At 33.3% G+C, this 23,735-nt stretch overlaps 1 pseudogene; it reads right to left on the bottom strand.

Annotated features, from left to right (window-relative positions):
• Window positions 1–19,884: 19,884 nt before the first annotated feature.
• Window positions 19,885–23,155, bottom strand: LOC120146306 (annotated as a pseudogene).
• Between the last annotated feature and the right edge of the window lie 580 nt (window positions 23,156–23,735).

Raw genomic sequence — 23,735 nt, 5'->3', positions numbered from 1 at the left:
GGCTGCTCCTCGACCTGCTCAGGTTCAGCTTCAGCTTCATCGATGTCTCGCATTAGTTGCTCAAGAGAGATCTTCGTCAGCTTCGGGTGGAGCTTGTGAAGAACTAGCTCCCGGAGTAGTTGCAGAAGTTCGAACCCATTCCCCGGTTTCCTTATCCTTAATCCATCCCGCTCTCGTTAAGGAAAGAAGGTTAATTTGTTTCTTAAAAGGAAAAACGGCATCTAGATCGACTCTAAGCCCAGCTTTGGAAAACAGCTACTCAAAATACAACTGTAACAAGAGATGAACAAAGTTTTTATTAGGAACAAGATTTACGGTTTCAACAATTTCAGCAAAATAATCTGAGGTAGGTTGATTTTAATATTGTTTTCGAAACAATGTAACCACCAAAGATCTAAGGCTCTAAGAGTAGAATAACGACCTCCAGATGGTCGAAACCACCAAGAATCATTAGATGAAGAAAACGTTCATGAAGGTCTAGGACACTTGCACTATCCCTTCTTTTATAACGAGATCCTAAAACCTGTTTCTCATTTGAATCCCTTCATTATCTAATCCGAATGTATTGGCTATGTAAGCCGAGTCAATATATAAGAATTGTCCTAGAAGGTAGGAACGAATTCCTATGATTTCGGTTTCAGTTTGGTCTTTAACACAAACGACATTAGAATAAAAACGAACAAGTTGATGGTAAACGATGGGTCAAGGTCAAAGAGTTTATCAAATTTCCACTCTTGTAAAAGAGGAAGATATTTAAAATTGATAGCTAACATAGCTTGGACGAGAAGGAATACATTCTTCCCGGATTTTGTAAGAGTCGAAATATTGATAATACCAAAAACGATGATTTCTAGGACCAGGATGATGAACACGAATTTTGGATAGTCAATTAGGATCAATAGGATTAGGATTAGAAATTGGAATAGGTGGAGGATTTGGAGGTGGATTTGGTTGTCGTGTGAACGACTAGATGAAGACCTAGCACGTTTAGGATTAGACATGGTGAAGGAATCGGAATAGATTGGATAACCTGCAATTTTAAAAACAAATGTATGCAATTCAATTAATCCCAAAACTCAATTGAGTCCTCAATATTTCAAGGTTCTCTAAATCAATCCTAATGGGAAAAGTTTTTGAAAAACTTTTAAAAAATATGGTTTTGAGAACAATATATGGATAGTTTTCATAACAATAACATAATTTAATCAAAACACAATAATTTGAAAAACAACGATATTTTTTTTTTAATTTCGAAAATTTAAAAATTTTGGAAATTTTTTTGTGTTTTTGATGAAATTAGTTTGTAACATCTAGTTTCTAATCACTAAACAATCAATGCCCGATCACTATTTCAACCTAGAACTAATTAAAACTAATCCTATGTTCAAATCAATGAAATATAGAGTTTAGAAAAATTTACCTTGAAAGATGAAGATTGAGGGGATTTAGATGTTGTTTGCACGATTTTAATGATGATTTCAAGTTTAGGAGATGATATTGAAGTGATTTCCGATTAAAATCAATGATTTGAGGCAAGAATGGAGATTTGAGTGTTTGAGGGAGAGAAACGGTGGAATAGGTTGGGTGTTCTTGCCCCGATTTAACAGAACCCCAGGGGGTATCGATTCCCCTGTGGGGGAATCGGTTCCCCTTCAAAGGGGGAATCGGTTCCCTCATGGGGGGATCGATTCCCTCTGCACCAAAATGCTAAAATCCGACTTTTAAGCACATAAAATGCTAAATTAATCTTCTCTAGTGGTATAGGCAACTCATATGAAAAAATAATTATGTTCAAACAATTAAATTAATCTTTAAACATTATTTGAACATAAAATTAATTTTCACTAAGAATCATAACTCCCCCTACTAATAGCAAGAATGCAATCAAAAATTATTATTATAAGCATTTTTCAGTATTTATTAAAAGTGCTAAATTATTTTAAACACTAAGTGAAGATAGGTTAGTTAAACCTAATTCTCTTCTAAGTGTCCAAAACCTTTCCTTGTCTAAGGGTTTTGTAAAGATATCCGCTAATTGATGCAAAGTATCAACATATTCTAGAACTACATCTTCCTTAGTGACATGGTCTAATGAAGTGATGTCTTATTCAATGTGCTTAGTTCTAGAGTGTTGGATAGGATTTTTAGTGAGACAAATAGCACTAGTATTGTCACACTTGATAGGAATGGTACCTACTTCAATTCCATAATCAAAAGTTGTTGTTTCATCCATAAACTTGTGCACAATAACTACCGCTGAAATGTATTCCGCTTCAGTGGTAGATAATGCAACACAATTTTGTTTCTTTGAAAACCAAGAAATCGCATATTTCCAAGGAATTGGCAAGTACCGGAGGTGCTTTTCCTATCTAATTTGCATCCTCCATAATCCGCATCAGAAAAGGCATGCAAGCTAAAGCTAGAGTCTCTAGGATACCAAAGTCCTAAACTAGGAGTGTCCTTAAGGATCTAAGATTCTCTTAACAGCTAGTAAATGTGATTCTTTAGGACATGATTGAAACCTAGCACACAAGCAAACACTAACATAATATCCGGTCTACTTGCGGTTAGATAAAGCAAAGAGCCAATCATTGACCTATATAATTTAACATCTACACATTTACCTCCTTCATCTAAGTCAAGCTTTGTTGAAGAGCTCATTGGAGTGTTATGAGGTTTCCCATTTTCCAGTCCAAACTTCTTGAGCATATCTTTTGACGTACTTAGCTTGATTAATGAAGATGCATCTTTCTTTGCTTGATTTGGAGTCCCAAGAAAAATGAGAGCTCCCCCATCATGCTCATCTCAAACTCACTTTGCATTAGCTTAGAAAATTCTTGGCAAAGAACATCATTAGTAGAACCAAATATTATATCATCAACATAAATTTGAACTACTAATAAATCTTTACCTTTTCTCTTTAAAAAATGTAGTGTCAACCTTTCCTTTTAAAAAACCTTTTTCAATTAAAAAATTTGATAATCTTTCATACCAAGCTCTAGGAGCTTTTTAAACCAAAGAGCTTTTGTCAATTTTAAAACATGATCCGGAAAATTTGAATCTTCAAAACCTGGAGGTTGTTCCACGTACACTTCTTCTTTTATAAAACCATTTAAAATGCACTTTTAACATCCATTTGATATAATTTAAATTCATTGAAACATGCAAATGCTAATAACATTCTAATTGCTTCCATCCTAGCTACGGGAGCGTATGTTTCATCATAGTCTATGCCCTCTTCTTGAGTATAGCCTTGAGCAACAAGTCTAGCCTTGTTCCTCACTATATTACCACTTTCATCAAGTTTATTTCTAAAAACCCATCTAGTACCTACAGTAGATTTATTACTAGGCCTTTCAACTAATGTACATACTTTACTTCTCCAAATTGATTTAATTCTTCTTGCATAGCCATAATCCAATGTTCATCTTTTAATGCTTCTTTGATGTTTTAGGCTCTATGCATGAAATAAATGCAACATAATTACAGATATTTCTAAGAGAAGATCGAGTAGTTACCCCTTTTGATGGATCACCTATAATTTCACCATCCTTGACATAGTTGTACTCTCTTGGAAAATATACTTCCCTTTCTTCACTGGTTGGATTCTCGAGGGGATCATGAGTTTTCTCATCTTTTGTTTCTTCCTTTGATGATGATTCTCCAATGTCATGTCTAACGTCATTTGCTTGTATAATTCCTACATCATCATTAACAGAAGAATCCTTCCTCGGAAGGGGATTATCATCGAAAACAACATGTATAGACTCTTCTACAACTAAAGTTCTTTTATTAAATACACGATAAGCTTTAGAATTTATGGAATAACCCAGAAAAATTCCTTCATCACTTTAGCATCAAATTTGCCAAGGTTTTCTTTACCGTTGTTTAAAACAAACATTTACATCCAAAGGATGAAAATAGCTAATGTTAGGCTTTTTATTTTTGAGAATTTCATATGGAGTTTTCTTTAAAATTGGTCTAATCATTACTCGATTTACAACATAACAAGCGGTATTTGTGGCTTTCGCCCAAAAATATTTTGGCAAATTATTTTCACAAAGCATGGTTCTAGCCATTTCTTCTAAAGTTGATTTTTCCTCTCACAACTCCATTTTGTTGAGGGTTCTAGGTGCTGAAAAATTATGGCTAATACCATTAGAATTACAAAACTCAATAAATCCAAGATTTTCAAATTCAGTTCCATGATCACTTCTAACACTAGTGATAGAGTAACCTTTTTCATTTTGGATTATTTTGAAAATGTGATGAAATTTTCTAATGCTTCATCTTTAGTACTTAAGAATAGAACCCAAGTGTATCTAGAATAGTCATCTACCAAGACAAATGCATATTGTTTTCCTCCCAAGCTAGTAGTTCTAGTTGGCCCAAAAAGATCTAAATGGATCAATTGTAATACTCTACTAGTTGATACATCATTAATAGATTTAAAAGAAACTCGTTTTTGTTTTCCTTTAGCACAAGCATCACAGATTTTATCATTATCAAATTTAAGCTTAGGCAACCCTCTTACTAAGTCTCCTTGAATTAACCATTGCAAAACACTCATACTAGCATGACCTAGTCTCCTATGCCATAACCAACTATCATGCTCATCCTTAGCAACTAGGCATAAATTAGTCATATCAATAGAATCTAAATGCACCATGTAAATGTTTCCTATTCTATGACCAACAAGCATAATCCGATTAGATGCAATGTCAATGACTTTACAACCATTAATTTCAAATAAGACATTGAATCCTTTATCGCATAATTGACTAATACTCAATAGATTATGCTTTAATCCATTCACATATAAAACATTCTTAATTTGTATGGAAGAGGTATTACCTATTGTACCAATACCTTCAATGTGACCTTTTGAATTGTCTCTAAAAGTCACTTCTCCTCTATTTTTGGCGTTAAGCTCAATGAACCAGCTTTTGTCTCCGGTCATATGTCTTGAGCATCCACTATCAAGGTACCATGAATTTGAATTTGTTTCCCGTGCCTTGTAGCAATGCTCCTTTCCCTACAAACATAGATTAATTTTTGATTTTTGGTACCCAAATTCTTTTGGGTCCATTCATTAGTTTCCAAAATCCTAGTCCCCTTAGGTATCCATTTGTGTAGGATATTTTTATCTTTATAGTAATAAGTTCTTTAGGAACCCACATACTTCTAATGATTTTCCATTAGAGGTTCTTTGGGGACCTCTATGATTGTAGTTTCTAAAACTTTTTCTAACAAAGTTGGATTTTGAATTTCCACCTTTTCAAAATGTTTTGTTCCAACTTTATCAAATAAGTTTTAAGATCATCAATTTTCTTTTGATGATCATCATTGATCTTTGAAAGTAAATTTTGCAAATCTAAATTTTTCTTTTCAAACTCTTCTAGTTTGATTTGCAAATCTTTGATTTTACTTTCAAGATCGTTGTTGGTTTTGGATATGAGTTTGTTTTCATTTTTCAATTTTGAAACATCATTTTTATATTTTAAAAACAATTTCTCATAATCCGAACCAACCCATTGTACTCCTCAAATAACTCACCATAAGATAAATCATCAAAATCGGATGAGTTAGAGGTTACCTTAGAATCTTCCCCGAATGCCATCAAGCACAAGTTTGCTACTTCTTGTTCCTCTTCATCGGAACTTTCTTCATCGCTCCATGTAGCCACATGAGCCTTGTGCTTATTCTTTGATTGACCCTTTTTCTTCAATTGTGGGCAATCATATTTGACATGCCCCGGCTTTTTACATTCATAGCAAATGATTGGGTCCTTCTCTTTTGGTTCATTTTTTAGGCCTTCGTTTCGTTTGAATTTTCTTCCTTGGTAAGGTCTCATCATTTTTCTGAACCGTTTGGCAAACAATGCCATTTCCTCGTCATCATCATCATTATTAGAATCACTCTCATCTTTTGTGGATTTGAGAGCAACTCAAATATTTTTCTTCTTCTCCTTTTCCTTTGGTGTCTCTTCAACTTTATCAAGGTCCACCTCATCTTCAAGCATCATCTCATGAGTGAGGAGTGAACCGATAAGTTCTTCAAGAGTTAAGGACAATAGGACCTTAGACTCGATGATTGCCGTCTTCTTTGATTGCCATGATTTTGGGAGGGAGTAGACTAACTTCCTCACAAGCTTTTCATTTGAGATGATCTCTCCATATGATTTGAGACCATTGACAATCGTTGAAAATCTATCAGTCATAGCTTTGATGTCTTCATTTGGTTTCATCCTGAAATTTTCATAGCTATGCGTTAGAATACTAATTTTTTTTCTTTACCTCATTGTACCTTCATGTGTGACTTGAAGCTTGTCCCATATTTCTTTGGCGGTTGTACACATGAAACTCTTCCGTATTCATCTGGTCCAGAGCACAAAAATAATATGGATGGCTTTGGAGTTGAGCTGGAACATTCTTGTCTCTCCTTCACTCCACAACCTTGGATGAGTGAGAGGTTTGATGTATCCTTCTTCTACAGCATTCCATGCTCCCATGTCACTTGCTTGAATGAAGTACATCATTTTATTCTTCCAATAGGCATAGTTAGCTCCATTGAAGAAAAGAGGCTTGTTGACGGGCATCGAATCGAGACCGGAGTCGAAGTTTGAAGCGGAGGCCATTGATGACTTTAATAATCGATATAACTCTTCCCGAATCGACTCAAGAGGCGATTAAACCTTCAAATGAGTTAGGCTCTGATACCAATTGTTGAGTTAATCAATCGACGGAATCGGCTAAGAGAGGGTGAATTGGCAATTAAAAATTTCGTGGAAGCTTTTGCAGAAAAATTGAAAGTAATTGCACAGCGATTTACAGTGGTTCGACTTTCTCAAACAAAGTCTACGTCCACTACCTTAGCTATCCACACTAAGGATTTTCCAACAAATTCACTAATTTGTTCTTTCTTTTGAGGCCAAAGAGATAACCTTACAAAATCCCTCAAGAGTATACCCCAACTCTTGAGAACACTCTTTTTCCCAAAGAGAAGATTACAAATTTGCAAACTTACAAGAAAACCTCACAAGGTAAGATGTTTGCACAATTCTAGAACAAGAAAAGAACACTCAAAGATAATTACAAATGAGCACAAATGGTGTTCTTGAAAGCAAAATGAATATTGAAAGGAAAATTGGCTTGATTTGCACAAACTTGGTGTTTGATGCTTTCTCTCTTGTTTCTCTATGATTTCTTGTTGATCAAGGGCTTCAGAACTTGTTTAAATACACCTTGAATCTCTTCTGAACGTTGGGGATGATTAGTGAAGATCATATAGCCGTTTTAGTGTAAAAACAATTAATAAAATAGTTTGGAGCGTGGGGGGAATCAGTACCCCCTATGGGGAATCGGTTCCCTAAGTGTAAAATTCAAATATTTCGACCGTTGAACAGGGGGAATCGGTACCCCCTATGGGGGAATCAGTTCCCTCCGAGCATTCTGGAAATCTCGGAGCCAAACCATTCAGGGGGAATCAGTACCCCCTTGGGGGGGAATCGGTTCCCTCTGAGCAATCTGGAATATTTGGCTTTGAAATGGTTCGAAATACTTTGAAAGATTATTTTGAAATTGTTTTAAGATTAAAACTTAATTTTACACTTAAGTAAGGATTAAAAATGATTTTTGAAATATTTTGAGTAATGTTTTGATATTCGAATAATTATATCGAATATACTTAGAAAATCATTTTGAAAAATCTTAAAATTCATTTAACTTAATTTGTTATATCGAAATATCAAAATGTTTTCAACATGTAACCTGCTTGTAAAACACTCACACGCTAAGTCTATGACTTAGTGAGGCAATAAACATATAATGCAAACTATACTTGTAATAATGTCGTAACAATCACTGCTATCATATCATATCACTTATATCCTTATTCATATAACAAATACCTAAAACACATATACAATATATCATTACATGTAAGAACATACACACATATACTCATCACTCATCAGTTCCATCATTAGCCTTATTTCACTATCAATATTATTATCATTTATATCACTTAAACGTATCTTCTTATGCCTGTCATTTTAACCAACATATGACTCATTCATTCATACAATCCAAATATAATCATATAAAACATGTAATATAATTCATAACACAAAAACATATAAGTCACATGTAATATGGTTATTGTTATCTCTTTATTAGCCCATGTACACATGTGAGAACTATCGATATGTGAGTCTATAGAGGTTGTGCACTAATGTTGTCACCACAGCTCGTATAAATGCACCGAAGTGCCACGTAGAATTGCACCATAGTGCCGCGTAGAAATGCACCGAAGTGCCATATAAGGTTGTCCCTAAGGGCCACGTAGAAAATTCCTTAAGAATCATATACATATGCCAAGGATCAATTATGTGTCTCAAAAGACCTCACACATGTTCCAAAGAATACATATATGTCCCGAAGGACCGTGTAGACCCTCGACTCTTGGCATGCCAACTATGTCCCTAGCTCTCATGACACATAACATGGGCATTATCATTTATGTCATTTCACACATTCATATATACACATAGTTCACTTACGAGTAGAACATTTTCATATGATTCACATTTACATGTCACATAGCTTATATACTTTCTCACGTAGTCACATAGATCCATGTCATATAACATATATCCAAAGTGCATATAATTACGTAGATCATATCATATAGCTTAGATCATTTCTCAGATAATCATGTAAACATACATATCATATCTTGTTCACATATGATCATATTTACTTCATATAGCACATAGAAACACCTAGAACACTTTCACATAGCTTATATAAATTTTCAGATTCCTTTCATATTACTTGATAACATATATCATATATGTATATAATAACTTATATCATATCATCTACCTTATGCTTCATTTCTTTGTATTCCCTTAGATTACATAAATTATGTCGTGTTTCTAAACATATATCATTTAATAGTATTTTATTTATGTATTAATTTAATCTATTTACTTAATTCAATTTAATATATTCATTATAACCTTTTCATATAGCTCCATAGATCTTTAGCATATAACTTATCTTACATATTCGTATCATCCCTTTGTATTCAAGTTTCCTAATTGATATACTATTCCCATTTCATTCTATAATTCAATCTTATTTAGTTCCCTTCACTCTCAATTAATCAAAAAGCTCTATTATACTAATTCTCATAATGGATCATACCACTATATACTTGTCCAACTCATGTTTCTATTATGCATATAACTGTTACACATGTTTACTTAGTTCTTATCACTTCTCATGAACTCACTTTCATCATATTTTTCCTATTATTACATATTTTATCTCATAACCATGTATTCACATAGTCTTATATTTTATTATCATATAACTTATATTTGTTCTTCTATGACTCTTCATAGACATCTATTTCCATTTCCATATATCACTTGACTTATCTTCCATATTCCTATAATTTCATAACTTGTTTTATATTCTCTCATTAACACTTAATAGTGTTTTTACATAAACCACATAGCACATACAAAAACATATCAATTCATATAATCAAACATACATACACTTCATGTTGTTAACATACTTATAATCAAGACTTAATGAGCTATTACTATAGGAAATAAACTTATCACAAGTCCAATTTATATATAATCTTATAAAATAAGATGCACTCACCTTGGCCTCATTAAGTTCCAATCCACTTTTATGATTTCCTCTCTTTCGATAGAATCTTAACTCGATAATCGTTTCGGAACTTGTTCATGTTCGATATCTATATAATCATACATTGATACATATCAGTATCCCATTGATATACTCTAATCTATCATTTCTTAGACCAAAAGAAATGTTTATTTCAATTTCCCCTTGAAGTGCATCGATACAGTCTACAGTGTATCGATGCATTCTTTAACATGTGTATCGATGCACTACCCATGCATCGATACACAAATCACCTTTGATGTTTTCATTTTAAGGGGGTGCATCGATGCACTCCTTATTCATCGATGCACTAATTGCATTCGATGTTTCTTCTTTAAAGAGTGCATCGATACACATTGAATGTGCATCGATACCCTTTGCCCAAAATTTGCATTTTAAGCCTGAAAACCATCAACTCTTCACTCAATTCTTCTATTTTAAACCCCTATCATGTCATTAAACTCAACTACCATTACTTAAACCAACTTATATCCATATAAACCATCTTTATCTTCCATATCTCATCATGATTCTTAAAATTTAAGAATCTTACTTAACTTTCAACTTTGTTATTAATCCTTTCTAACTTCATAAATCTCTTATTCTTATTGATGGGCAAGTAAAATTTAACTTTCAATTCTTATTATAAACTCTATTTCAATATTTCACTCAAGAACTCCAAATCTTTAATCTTCCCTAACTCCTTTATCTTTTGATTTTAAGATAACTTAAGCTTTCCTTAAGCTTAGTTATCATCTAATGATCATAACCCAACCTTAAATTTATCTAGAAATTATCTAAATAGAAGACTCACCTTTGGTTCAAGCCTTCACGTATGAAGAAGGAAGAAGAGAAGAGAACTCTAGAACCTTTTGATTTCTTCTCCCTTCCACCCACGTGTATATATAGCCATATTTAATTATTTTTCCTTGTAAATGACCCTTTTGCCCTTCAATTCATCTAATAATTATTAATAACTTTATGATTTATTTCCAAATAAATCATTGAACTAATCCATGGCTCTACTCTAGTCATTAAATTCTGAAACTTTACAATTTGATCACTAACCCTATATTGAGGATATTACAATATCATATTCAAATCTTTATTTACATGCCAACCACTATTATTATTACAAAATAAATACTATTCAATTCTTTTATGATCTGATCTTTGGATAGGAGAAACTGACCTGTCTTGCATAACTTTTAGCAATCTTCCTCTTCTCGGAACCTACGCGTGAAACAATCATACGCTAAGTCGTTGACTTAGTGAGGCATATAAAACATATAATATAACCATATAACATTTCATATAACAAAATATATGCATGCACATATACCATCATTATCATGATCTTGTACTTATCATTTCTATATGTCATGTATCCTTTCATATAACCAATTCACGCATATACATATATCATCAACATGCTTATCGGTACTTATATTACTATCACTAATTTCTTTTTATCATATAAGCATATACTGAATATCTCTATACATACCATGGAACAAATATACCATTTCACAACCGAGCATACATAGTACTATATCAATTGATTTATTTACTCTCTTTAAAGATCATGTATTAGCCCATGTATACTTTTGAGAACTTAAGGTATGTGAGTACATTGAGGTTGTGCACTATTATGATGTCACACAGCTCGTATAAATGTCCCAAAGGACCAATCCATAGATTCCGAAGAACCTAAGTAATCAGTCATATGTACCGAAGAACATAGGTAAACAATCCATATGTCCCGAAGAACATAAGTAAACAGTCCATATGTCCCGAAGAACATAGGTAAACCCTTAACCCTTGACATGACAACTATATCCCTAGCTCTCATATCACATAACATGGGCATTATCATTTATAACAGTTCACATTACTTATTCATATCCTTTCTCTTATAAACACATATCTTTTCTTTTCAGTCACGTATCACATATACGTGTAATCATTGATCTTATAATCACATGTTCCTTCTCTTCTGTCACATACCACATGTATGTGTAAACATATATCTAATATCATATAACACGTATCACAAATGCATGTATTCACATAGATCATTTCATATAGCTTTTATCATTTCTCATTTGTTCAGGTAACCTTGCATGTCATATCAAGTAACATATAACATATGTTGCATTTTCACGTAAGCATGTAAATCATGTAACATATAATAGCATACATATATTTCTATGTACTAATGCACACATAGTAATCACATAACATTTTATAAGTTACTTCTTACTATATTAACTCCATCATTGGCTCATCACAAGCCAATGTTTGATCAATCACATAAGTACAATTTAAATTGCACTCACCTTAGCCTTGCTTGCTTTGATTCAATCCTAACTCTTCGATTGTTCCGAAACTTGTTTAGGCTCAATACCTACATAAACATAATTTCCAAGACGATTTTCAGAAGCCTAAACCTTATAACTTGATATTACTAACTTAGGCTAATTTAATGAACCAAAATTCACTTTTCCTTTAGGAGTGTAACGATGCACTATGGGTGCATCGGTACACAAAATAGCTTCGAAATATCCATGCATCGATGCACCCCTTAATGCATCGATGCACCTTCAAAATTTATCTTAGTGCAACGATGCACCCCTTAATGCATCGATGCACTTGCCCAGAATAGGCCATTTGATAGGGAAGCGGTGGCAGGTTAATGAACGTTGCTCTTGTTGAAGAATCAAACCTAGAAAAGATCTAGACTCGATGAAGAACAATAAGGGATGAATGGGGAAGGTGGCGGTAATAGCTAGGGTTCTTTAGGGTTTCTTTTTGGTGCAAGAAATCAAAAGATCTCCCTTATGAAAGTGCATGGTAAAGATGATTGATAGCGTGGATGGATATGTGGAAAATTGATGGATAATGTCCTATCGAGCCCTCCTAGTCGCAATGAAAAGGCAAATTGGAGTGTGAAGATTAATCTCCCTCACAAGAACTTGAAAGAACTCCAGGAGAATAAGCTACGAAGGCACAAGGAAATCAGCACTTGCAAAACCGAACTCTCGTTGTATTATTAATCAAAGAAATCTTGATTTACAAAGTTTAATGAAGCCTCCTTTATATTGGGGCTGAGTTCTAAAGGTCCTAAATAACTAATGAATAAAATAATAATAAACTAAACATATCTTAACTCTAATTCCTAATAAAATAATAATAACTAAAGATAATATTTTTAACCCAACCTTAATTTCTAATCAAATAATAAATCTAATCCTAAAAGATAATGCATCATCCTATATTAAGTTATATTACAAATAATCAATAAAAAATATTGAAAATTCGTAATATTTACAAAATCTCGTATTAATCCCGTATAGGTTTTTCTGCATGCACCATCTTCAGTAAAATGGTCATATCTTGAGTTCCCGATATCGGATTGACGCGATTCAAGAACCGTTGGAAATATAAGAGATAGACGGTCGTATCTCCAGAAGACATATTAACTAAATAATATCAGGATCCCATTCAAAAAGTCGTCGCAAGTCTTCTTCTGTTCTGATCTTCTTTTCCAATGCTTGGACGAGTGTATCATTTGGAAGAGTTATTACTTCTTCCTTTAATGTGAGCCTTGTGATGCATGTATCATCCTCCCTTTCTTCAAAAAGATTCGACCTCGAATCGAATAGATGTGCTTTGAATCTTCGAGACTTTGTTCTTCTAATAGGTTTGAGTAGAAACATTAGTCCAAAGAAGCATGTATTATGGACTCTGGTGCATGTATCACCATTTTATCCGAAAATCCTCAACATTTCATCCAAATTGTCATGTATAAAATCCTTATTATGCTACTAAATTCATCTATAACAACTTTAACAAATTCCTATCATTCCAACACCTTAAAATCTTCCATATTTCATCCAAATTATTAAGGCTAAGAATCATACCAAATTTTCCATGTTATCCAAACTTAATTCTAACACTTCTAACTTCTTATTCTCATAGATGACAAGTCAAATTCATCCTCCAAATTCACTTAAACCTTCTTATTCAAAATTCCACCTAAAAACCCATTTTCTTTAATCTTTCATAACTTCTTCATCTTTTGATTTTAAGATAAATTAAGTTTTCCTTAAGCTTAATTATCATCTAAGGATCAAAACTCAAACTTTAAATCAATAAATAATCAACTAATGAGAAAACTTACCTTTGTAAGCTTGGCTCTCTCTCTCGTACATGGAGAAGAAGAAGATGAAATGGAGAAATATCTCATCATCCTTATCCCCTTAAACATATATATATCATTTATTTATCATTTCAATGTCAAATGACTATTTTTCTCTTTCGTTATTTTAATAATTACTAACAACTTTTCAGAAATATCACCACATATCATTGAACTATTGAACTATTCTACTTTTATCCCCAAATTCTAAAATTTTACAATTTAGTCACTAACCCGGTATTGAGGATGTTACATTTTGTTTAAGTCCTTAATATGGTTGAGGGATTAAAATTGAATGAGAGTTAACGATTGAGGGACTAAATTGAACGAATTGATAACATTAGGAAATAAATTCGAACGTGAACAAAGTCAGTCATACCGAAAACATAAGGGACTATTCTCATAGTTTACCCTAAATAAATTTGTAATTTACCTAAAAAATATTTGTGATAATTAAAATATTTTAAATATTTGTGATAATTTACCTAAATTAACCTGATATTTAACTAATTCATACCCGAATCGTTTTGACCTAAATTGATATTGACCTTAACTAAAATTAACCCGACCTGAACCCGGATTGAGTCTAAATTAAAAATCAGTCTGACATTAACCCGAACCTAAGTCGATTGGGACTCAACCTGACTTGAGTCGAACCATTAAATTGACCTAACTTGTACCCGATTTGACTTGACCTAGCATGACCTAAAACTCGTTTGATTACATAATTTTATATCACTGTTGTTATGCTTAAAAGTTTCGGGTTCGAGCACGACATCAAGGAATATGTAAATGTTTATTGTCAAATGATTGAAATCTTTCGAACAAATACTACCTTTAATTCTTTTATGATTAAGAATCTTTAAACAAATATTACCTTTAATTATCCTAAACTAATAAAAAAAATATGATAGTCACCCTTCTCCGGTGAGTTTCCCCGATAACAGGTAGGTAAAACATCTTTTTAATCAGCCCCTTGGATTTTGGAGGGAGCTTGTTGAGTTTGATAAAACCCATGCATAGTATTAAATTACGGCCAAACGTAACATAACAACTGCATCGTAATATTTTTCAAAGTCACAGCCACACCACACCACAATCACATTTGTAATTTAAAAACATAATTATCGTAACCGTAATTTAATACTATTTTCAATATCAAGAAACCATACCCAGAAACTTGTATTACATCATGGTAATTCGGGTGATATATTAATATAGAAAATTGTTTACTGAGAACATTGTTCTAAAGTCAGATTTCAACTTATGAATTGAATGAAAACAAATTGAAAAACAAAAAAGCAGTTGATAAAAAACAAATGCTATGGACAAAGATCAAATATACATAATGGCAAGGAAATGGGAAGACTCTCGATCAAGCAGAATATGAACACTCGGCATTATACAATGAAAAAAATCACTGGTTCCTACATGTTGTGTATAATGTCACCGTGTTTTTCAAGGAAATGTTACCGGTGGCGGGTTAATGAACCTTTTTCCCAGAATAGGCCATTTGATAGGGAGTCGGTGTAGTCGTAGTTTAACTTCTCGTGTATAATGTTCCGGTAGGAATCGCTTCCTCATGGTTTGCTTGAGGTCGGTCCAAGAAGTGATTGTTGGAATTTGGAAGTTCTGGATCTTTTTCCTTGTTTGCATCCACCAAGTTCGAGCATATCCTTCGAATTGTATGGTGATGAGGTGAACTCGTTTAGCTTGGGGGCAGTAATGGTATGCGAACATGAGATCACTTTTCCTTCCCATTCGATGTACATGTCTGGATCGTTGTCTCCTTTGAAAGACGGAATCGTGAACTTTGGTTTTGTAAAGAGTTCGGGTGCTTGGAAACGTGGTTGTTGTCATCCGGGTACCAAAAGTTCAACATTGTTTGGTCTTGGATTCTGGTTTGGTAGATCTAGTTGTGGTTCTTGTCATTCTCTCACAAATTCATCAAATCTTTCAACTTGAGTCGTGAGTCGGGAAAGTGCGGCTAAGATAGCCGTAAGTGTCTTGTTGTTTCTGTCGCCCATCCTGAAATCATAACACTCGAAAGAAAATTTTAAAGTAAAATAAAAATAAAAGAAATAAAATTCAACAAAACAAGAAACCTCACAAGTCACTCCAAGAAAGTTTGTACTCTTTAAAACTCACTTTACCAAGTAGTCTTCCACAGTTCGTATCCGAGTTTGATTACTAGCAAAGGCGATAAGAAAACATAAAAGTTTTAAGAGGCCAAACAAGGGTTAGACTCCAAGAGAACGAGAATGCAAGGAAGGAAGAAGTATGCAAACTCTTTAATCCTACTAACACAAGAAAGATAATGTGTTAGATAATGCAAAAGAACAATAAGAAGGAAAAACAAAAGAACCTAAAGCACTAAGTGTCAAAGAAAAAAAAGAACCAACCCAGAAACCTAGAAAACGCTTGATCAACTTGAGCAACGTTTTTGAGGGGTTACCGGTGTCCGAAAATTTTGGAAAAATACTTGAATGTCTTTCGATGCGTCAAGAAACCTCCTGTAAAAGTTCAGAACCAAATACCTTCAGTAGTATCCAGTGGACTCTATTGAACGGTGAGTCCTTAAACAATCTATTTTTATTGATCGCTTTGTTCAAAGGTGTTCTTGATCTCCAAATATTCTACTTTTTTGTGTAAATGATATTCAATATATGAAGTTGCAATCTGGAAATTTTCATCACGAAATTCCTCCTGTAGAATTTTCAAGAAATTCGACAAGATCCTAGACCGAATCTGCCAATGAAACTTGAAGAATGTATTTGAAGGCTCTAATGAACTCCAATTTGGGTGAATTTTGGACTGGAGATTTATATTAGGATGAATATGATATCTGAAGAAAATCATCCCTAAATACCTTCGTTTGCAATTTTTTTTTTTGAAATTTTGGTTTTTTGTTTGTTTGTTTTTTTTTTGCCTTTTTTTGTTTTTTTGAAAAAAATAGCAAACTAACAAGAAGGATTTGAATCTAAATTAAAATTAAATAAAAAGAACCTGAAATGATGAATCTTCTCTGGACTAGCTCTGTTGGGATACCTTGACGGTTTTGTGTGCAAGAACAAGCAAGATTGCTTGCTTCTTTCCAATAATCGGCCCAAATCTGATACCAATTGATAGGGAAGCGGTGGCGGGTTAATGAACGTTGCTCTTGTTGAAGAATCAAACCTAGAAAAGATCTAGACTCAATGAAGAACAATAAGGGATGAATGGGGAAGGTGGCGGCAATAGTTAGGGTTCTTTAGGGTTTTTTTGTTCAAGAAATCAAAAGATCTCATTTATGAAAGTGCACGGTAATGATGATTGATGGTGTTGATGGATATGTGGAAAATCGATGAATAATATCCTATCGAGTCCTCCTAGTCGCAATGAAAAGACAAACACGATAATATGGCTCTAACCAACCCTCCTAGTCGTAATGAAAAGGCAAATTGGAGTGTGAAGATTAATCTCCCTCACAAGAACTTGAAAGAACTCCAGGAGAATAAGCTTCGAAGGCACAAGGCAATCAACACTTGCAAAAAAGAACTCTCGTTGTATTATTAATCAAAGAAATCTTGATTTACAAAGTTTAATCAAGCATCGGGCTGAGTTCTAAAGGTCCTAAATAACTAATGAATAAAATAATAATAAATTAAACATATCTTAACTCTAATTCCTAATAAAATAATAATAACTAAAGATAATATTTTTAACCCAGCCTTAATTCCTAATCAAATAATAAATCTAATCCTAAAAGATAATTCATCATCCTATATTAAGTTATATTACAAATAATCAATAAAAATATTGAAAATTCGTAATATTTACAAAATCACGTATTAATCCCGTATAGGTTTTTCTGCATGCATCGTCTTCGGTAAAATGGTCATATCTTGAGTTTCCGATATTGCATTGATGCGATTCAAGAACCGTTGGAAATATAATAGATAGACAAACATATCTCCAGAAGACATCTTAACTAAATAAGATCAGGATCCCATTCAAAAAGTCGTCGCAAGTCTGCTTCTGTTCTGATCTTCTTTTCCAATGCTTGGACGAGTGGATCATTTGGAAGAGTTATTACTTCTTCCTTTAATGTGAGCCTTGTGATGCATGTATCATCCTCCCTTTCTTCAAAAAGATTCGACCTCGAATCGAATAGATGTGCTTTGAATCTTCGAGACTTTGTTCTTCTAATAGGTTCGAGTAGAAACATTAGTCCAAAGAAGCATGTATTATGGACTCTGGTGCATGTATCACCATTTCATCCGAAAATCCTCAACATTTCATCCAAATTGTCATGTATAAAATCCTTATTATGCTACTAAATTCATCTATAACAACTTTAACAAATTCCTATCATTCCAACACCTTAAAATCTTCCATATTTCATCCAAATTATTAAGGCTAAGAATCATACCAAATTTTCCATGTTATCCAAACTTAATTCTGACACTTCTAACTTCTTATTCTTATAGATGACAAGTCAAATTCATCCTCCAAATTCACTTAAACCTTCTTATTCAAAATTCCACCTAAAAACCCATTTTCTTTAATCTTTCATAACTTCTTCATCTTTTGATTTTAAGATAAATTAAGCTTTCCTTAAGCTTAATTATCATCTAAGGATCAAAACTCAAACTTTAAATCAATAAATAATCAACTAATGAGAAAACTTACCTTTGTAAGCTTGGCTCTCTCTCTCTCTTACATGGAGAAGAAGAAGATGAAATGGAGAAATATCTCATCATCCTTATCCCCTTATATATATATATATCATTTATTTATCATTTCAATGTCAAATGATTATTTTGCCCTTTCATTCTTTTAATAATTACTAACAACTTTTCGGAAATATCACCACATATCATTGAACTATTGAACTATTCTACTTTTATCCCCAAATTCTAAAATTTTACAATTTAGTCACTAACCTGGTATTGAGGATGTTACATTTTGTTTAAGTCCTTAATATGGTTGAGGGATTAAAATTGAATGAGAGTTAATGATTGAGGGACTAAATTGAACGAATTGATAACATTAGGAAATAAATTCGAACGTGAACAAAGTCAGTCATACCGAAAAATAAGGGACTATTCTCATAGTTTACCCTAAATAATTTGTAATTTACCTAAAAAATATTTGTGATAATTAAAATATTGTAAATATTTGTGATAATTTACCTAAATTAACCTGATATTTAACTAATTCATACCCGAATCGTTTTGACCTAAATTAATATTGACCTTAACTAAAATTAACCCGACCTGAACCCGAATTGAGTCTAAATTAAAAATCAGTCTGACATTAACCCGAACCTAAGTCGATTGGGACTCAACCTGACTTGAGTCGAACCATTAAATTGACCTAACTTGTACCCGATTTGACTTGACCTAGCATGACCTAAAACTCGTTTGATTACCTAATTTTACATCACTATTGTTATGCTTAAAAGTTTCGGGTTCGAGCACGACATCAAGGAATATGTAAATGTTTATTGTCAAATGATTGAAATCTTTCGAACAAATACTACCTTTAATTCTTTTATGATTAAGAATCTTTAAAACAAATATTACCTTTAATTATCCTAAACTAATAAAAAAATATGATAGTCACCCTTCTCCGGTGAGTTTCCCCGATAACAGGTAGGTAAAACATCTTTTTAATTAGCCCCTTGGATTTTGGAGGGAGCTTGTTGAGTTTGATAAAACCCATGCATAGTATTAAATTACGGCCAAACGTAACATAACAACTGCATCGTAATATTTTTCAAAGTCACAGCCACACCACACCACAATCACATTTGTAATTTAAAAACATAATTATCGTAACCGTAATTTAATACTATTTTCAATATCAAGAAACCATACCCAGAAACTTGTATTACATCATGGTAATTCGGGTGATATATTAATATAGAAAATTGTTTACTGAGAACATTGTTCTAAAGTCAGATTTCAACTTATGAATTGAATGAAAACAAATTGAAAAACAAAAAGCAGTTGATCAAAAACAAATGCTATGGACAAAGATCAAATATACAGAATGGCAAGGAAATGGGAAGACTCTCGATCAAGCAGAACATGAACACTCGGCATTATACAATGAACAAAATCACTGGTTCCTACACGCTGTGTATATTCATTCCGTCGATGGTGACGCCAAGGAAAGATTTAACAGAAAACCGACCATTATTCCTATCAGTCCCACAAAGGATGCGAACATGAAGGAGAAGCTGGAGTCGTTCCTGCGTCTCCTTTGCCTCTTCAGAAAATCCTGTTGAGGAAAAACATAACATGTATGTATTATAAAGTTCTCAGATTTACCATTCAGTTTGCTGCGGGTGAAGAATTGGAGAGTTACATTATCAATTTATGATAACTAAAAACATGGTATTTTAACTAGCAAACATAACTCAATGCTTCATTAATCACAGCACAGGAAGTTTTGGGCTAGAATTTCAAGCATTTAGCAGATCAAGGTAGCTAATCCATTAAAAAAATACCTAATAATGGCACTTTTAGGTAAGAGACAAACAAAAAGATTGCAAAACCATATTAAATTCTCGATTAGCAAAACCGAGTTTCTCTTATTATTTTCCCTGTATTGGGGTGTCTGATGTGCCTGTCCATTTTTGAGCTTATTATTGGGACACTCCTCACTGAGACCAAAATATCAGAAGTAAAAACATACCAGGTCTTGTTGCAGCTTCAATGTTTGCCGAACTGCAGCTGCAATGTTTGCCGAACTGCAGCATCCCTTTCATCCTTAAGGTGTCGTATGGTCTGATTTCATGAATAAAGAAACTTTAGAAATGAAGACATGGAAACCTGATTCTGGGTTTGAGTATTTCAGGTTAGTTTCACCAGAAAAATATCACGAAAAGTAGAAAGAAAATGGTTTTCAGTAGCTAGCTGAACATTTTTAGGGGGGGAAGACCAAGATCCTTAATCCCATAATATGCATTTCATAGAGAAGACATAGATAACAAGGAACTGAAATCATGCGCTCAAGATTTGCTTACATAAATTGAAACGAGTATGTGCAGTTCATAATATCGACTTGCTTACATTCAAACCAATTTGCGAATTCCAGAGAATTGATCAAAAGGTCTAAGCATGCATATTTCTTCCTTACAATTACAAGGAAGATGAATGATGTTGTTATACGAGAAAACTACAGTCAAGAAAGTACAGCCACCAACAAGACTCACCGAGTTTGCATCAGGGGATTGTGATGTGAAGCTCTTAAATCCTCCGTCTTCTGAATTTGCTTCACCCGAGGGAGATTCATAGAAAACTTTAACTTTGCACTCCTTGACCTCCTTAGAACCATCCTTGTTGAACTGGATGTAAAGACACATATTGCATTCCAAAAATCAAATTAGCTTTTAGATAATATCATAAAGGTAGTCAAATGAAAACATTATTCCAGTATTCTTACAGTATCTGCTGGGTGGCGGCACTATTGTACTCTGCAGCAGAAATTTGTCCTTGCATTGCATATCGGGAGGATATTCGCTTTGGGCTTGGAGAGTGACTGATAGATCAATGAAATCAGTGGCATACATAAGGTGATCTCAATGAACTAACAGAGAAATTTTACAGGAAATGAAATGGTTTGTGGGATCAAAAGTAATACCTCTGATGATACATGAGTCCCGAGGCATTACAATACCGGTGTTCGGTCGAACAAAGTTCTTAGGTGAAGTTGTTTTAACCTAAGATGATAACAAGTTGGGAAAATTAAAATCAAACAATCATATAACGGGAGGAGAATAAACATAAACATAACAAGATATTCATGCACATATGCAACAATGACAGAAATGGTACCTTATAAGCCACATGGTTATCTGTGTTGTTCATCACTTGAAGATTACACAAAATCGGCTTGTCTAGCTCACCTGAAAACATGAATCCCATGAACAAAATTAAACTAAAAAACTTGTTTAACAACAAAATACAGAAGAAAAATCTGCATAATAACGTCTAAGAAGGATTTTAGCATTAATGCATTTGGAATAAAGAGGCTCCCAAATGCCGAAATTAAGGTAACTAAACATCGATGAGCTTTGACATATTAAACAAGCTGATAAACTAAAAAAGAGCATTCAAAACTACTTTCTTCTCCCTGAATCTTTTAAAGAATGATAGGTTAACCCTACATTACCTACTATTCATACAAGTTAGAATTCAAAAAACATCAACAATGGTTGCCAATTACAGATCAAGGGACCAGGGACGGACCGAGGGGGGCTGGCCGAGTGGTCCCCTTAAAAATTCCAAATTCTCATACAATTTAGGTATTTTCTTTGCATTTTCTATTGATAATCTATTTTTGCTCCTATAATTTTATAAATTCTCCTTCCTAACATAAAATATGTGTCCGTCCCTGCAAAGGACCTTAATGAAGTCAAGAATCTGAACATAACTGAAGCAAAACAATAAAGAAATATATCAATCAAACAAAATAGGATTCATTTCCACAAGAAATTCAACACAACACCAATCCTTTGCACACATATTTTTCCTTCCCCCTAGTTCATCACACAACCATGGAACTGAATCATGAACACCCACAATCATATACAGTTTGAAGCATATGTACATACACGCATACATATAGACATCATGCATGCATGCAATGACGGATGCAGAATTTTATTTCAGGATGTACGAACTTCTAAAAGTTAACGAATTTATAAAATTTTAAGACAAAAGAGATTATTAATAGAATATACAAAAAAATATAAATATATGATGGAGGTGTGGACATAGATAAGATTGGACTTACAAATAAACTTGAGGTCATTGGGTTGAACAGATATCAACTGATTAGCGTCACCGGCAGTCATGACTAGAGCCCCCAGCGCCACTGACACCACTCTTTGAAAAACTTTTCAATCAAAACAACCCACAAACCTTTAAGAAAAATCAAAGCAAACCAAAAGGAAAGGATGATATAAAATCAACAAACAGAACCCAGAAAAGTCTTAAAAACCATTTCTCCAATAGAGTTTCTACTTCAGTTTTTTTTTTTGGGTTCATTGAAGAGATTGAAATGATTTGGTTAATATTAATCACCCGAACTAGTACGAATGAGGAACAAACATGTGGCGGGAAATGCAGCTGGTTCGGTCTTACGAGAAAGGAGTCACCGATGTCGTCGCCACAAAGGTCGGAGGTTTGCCCGAATAAAAGGAAATGGACGGTAGTTCGGAGATTCTCTATGCACCATCTGTTGCTTTGGGGAAAGGCAGAGTGAGAAAGGAAAGAGATAAACGCCGACACATGTCTATTTAACATGGAATGCAACCCGGTTCCAAGTAACAGCCTGGGGAGGGGATCCATTGACGTGGCACTTGTAAAAAAAAAGTAAGTTAGCTATTGTTCCCTTTTATTTTAACAAGATTTTTTATTTTTATCAATCGCATTATTTAATTATTTAATTATATCTAATCAAATTATTAATCGATAACATTTGATGAAGATGTTGACCTAATAATTAATAAAATTGATATAATTATATATTTAATCTTCATTATTTATATATTTTATTAATTTATTTTAATAAATTTAATCTCCAATTAAATGATAGTATGTGTCATAATAGAATTAGAGGGTATTTTTGCACACTTTCCTATGTCTTTATGACATTATTTCAAACTTCTTTATTATAAAGGTTGAATTTAACGTCGTATTGAATAATCAATATGTCACTTATTTGTTATAATATTGATATTCTTTATTTTAGATCTTTAAATTGAATTTGGATATACGGTTTACGACTGAAGATAGTTTTGCATGACGTTCGGTTTTGATTTGAGATCTTCG

This window comes from Hibiscus syriacus, unplaced genomic scaffold, assembly GCF_006381635.1.
Source record: "Hibiscus syriacus cultivar Baekdansim isolate YM2019G1 unplaced genomic scaffold, ASM638163v2 tig00110911_pilon, whole genome shotgun sequence".
In the NCBI taxonomy this organism is placed as follows: Eukaryota; Viridiplantae; Streptophyta; class Magnoliopsida; order Malvales; family Malvaceae; genus Hibiscus; species Hibiscus syriacus.
Note: the sequence above shows the minus strand (reverse complement) of the source record. Positions and strands in the feature narration are given on the sequence as shown.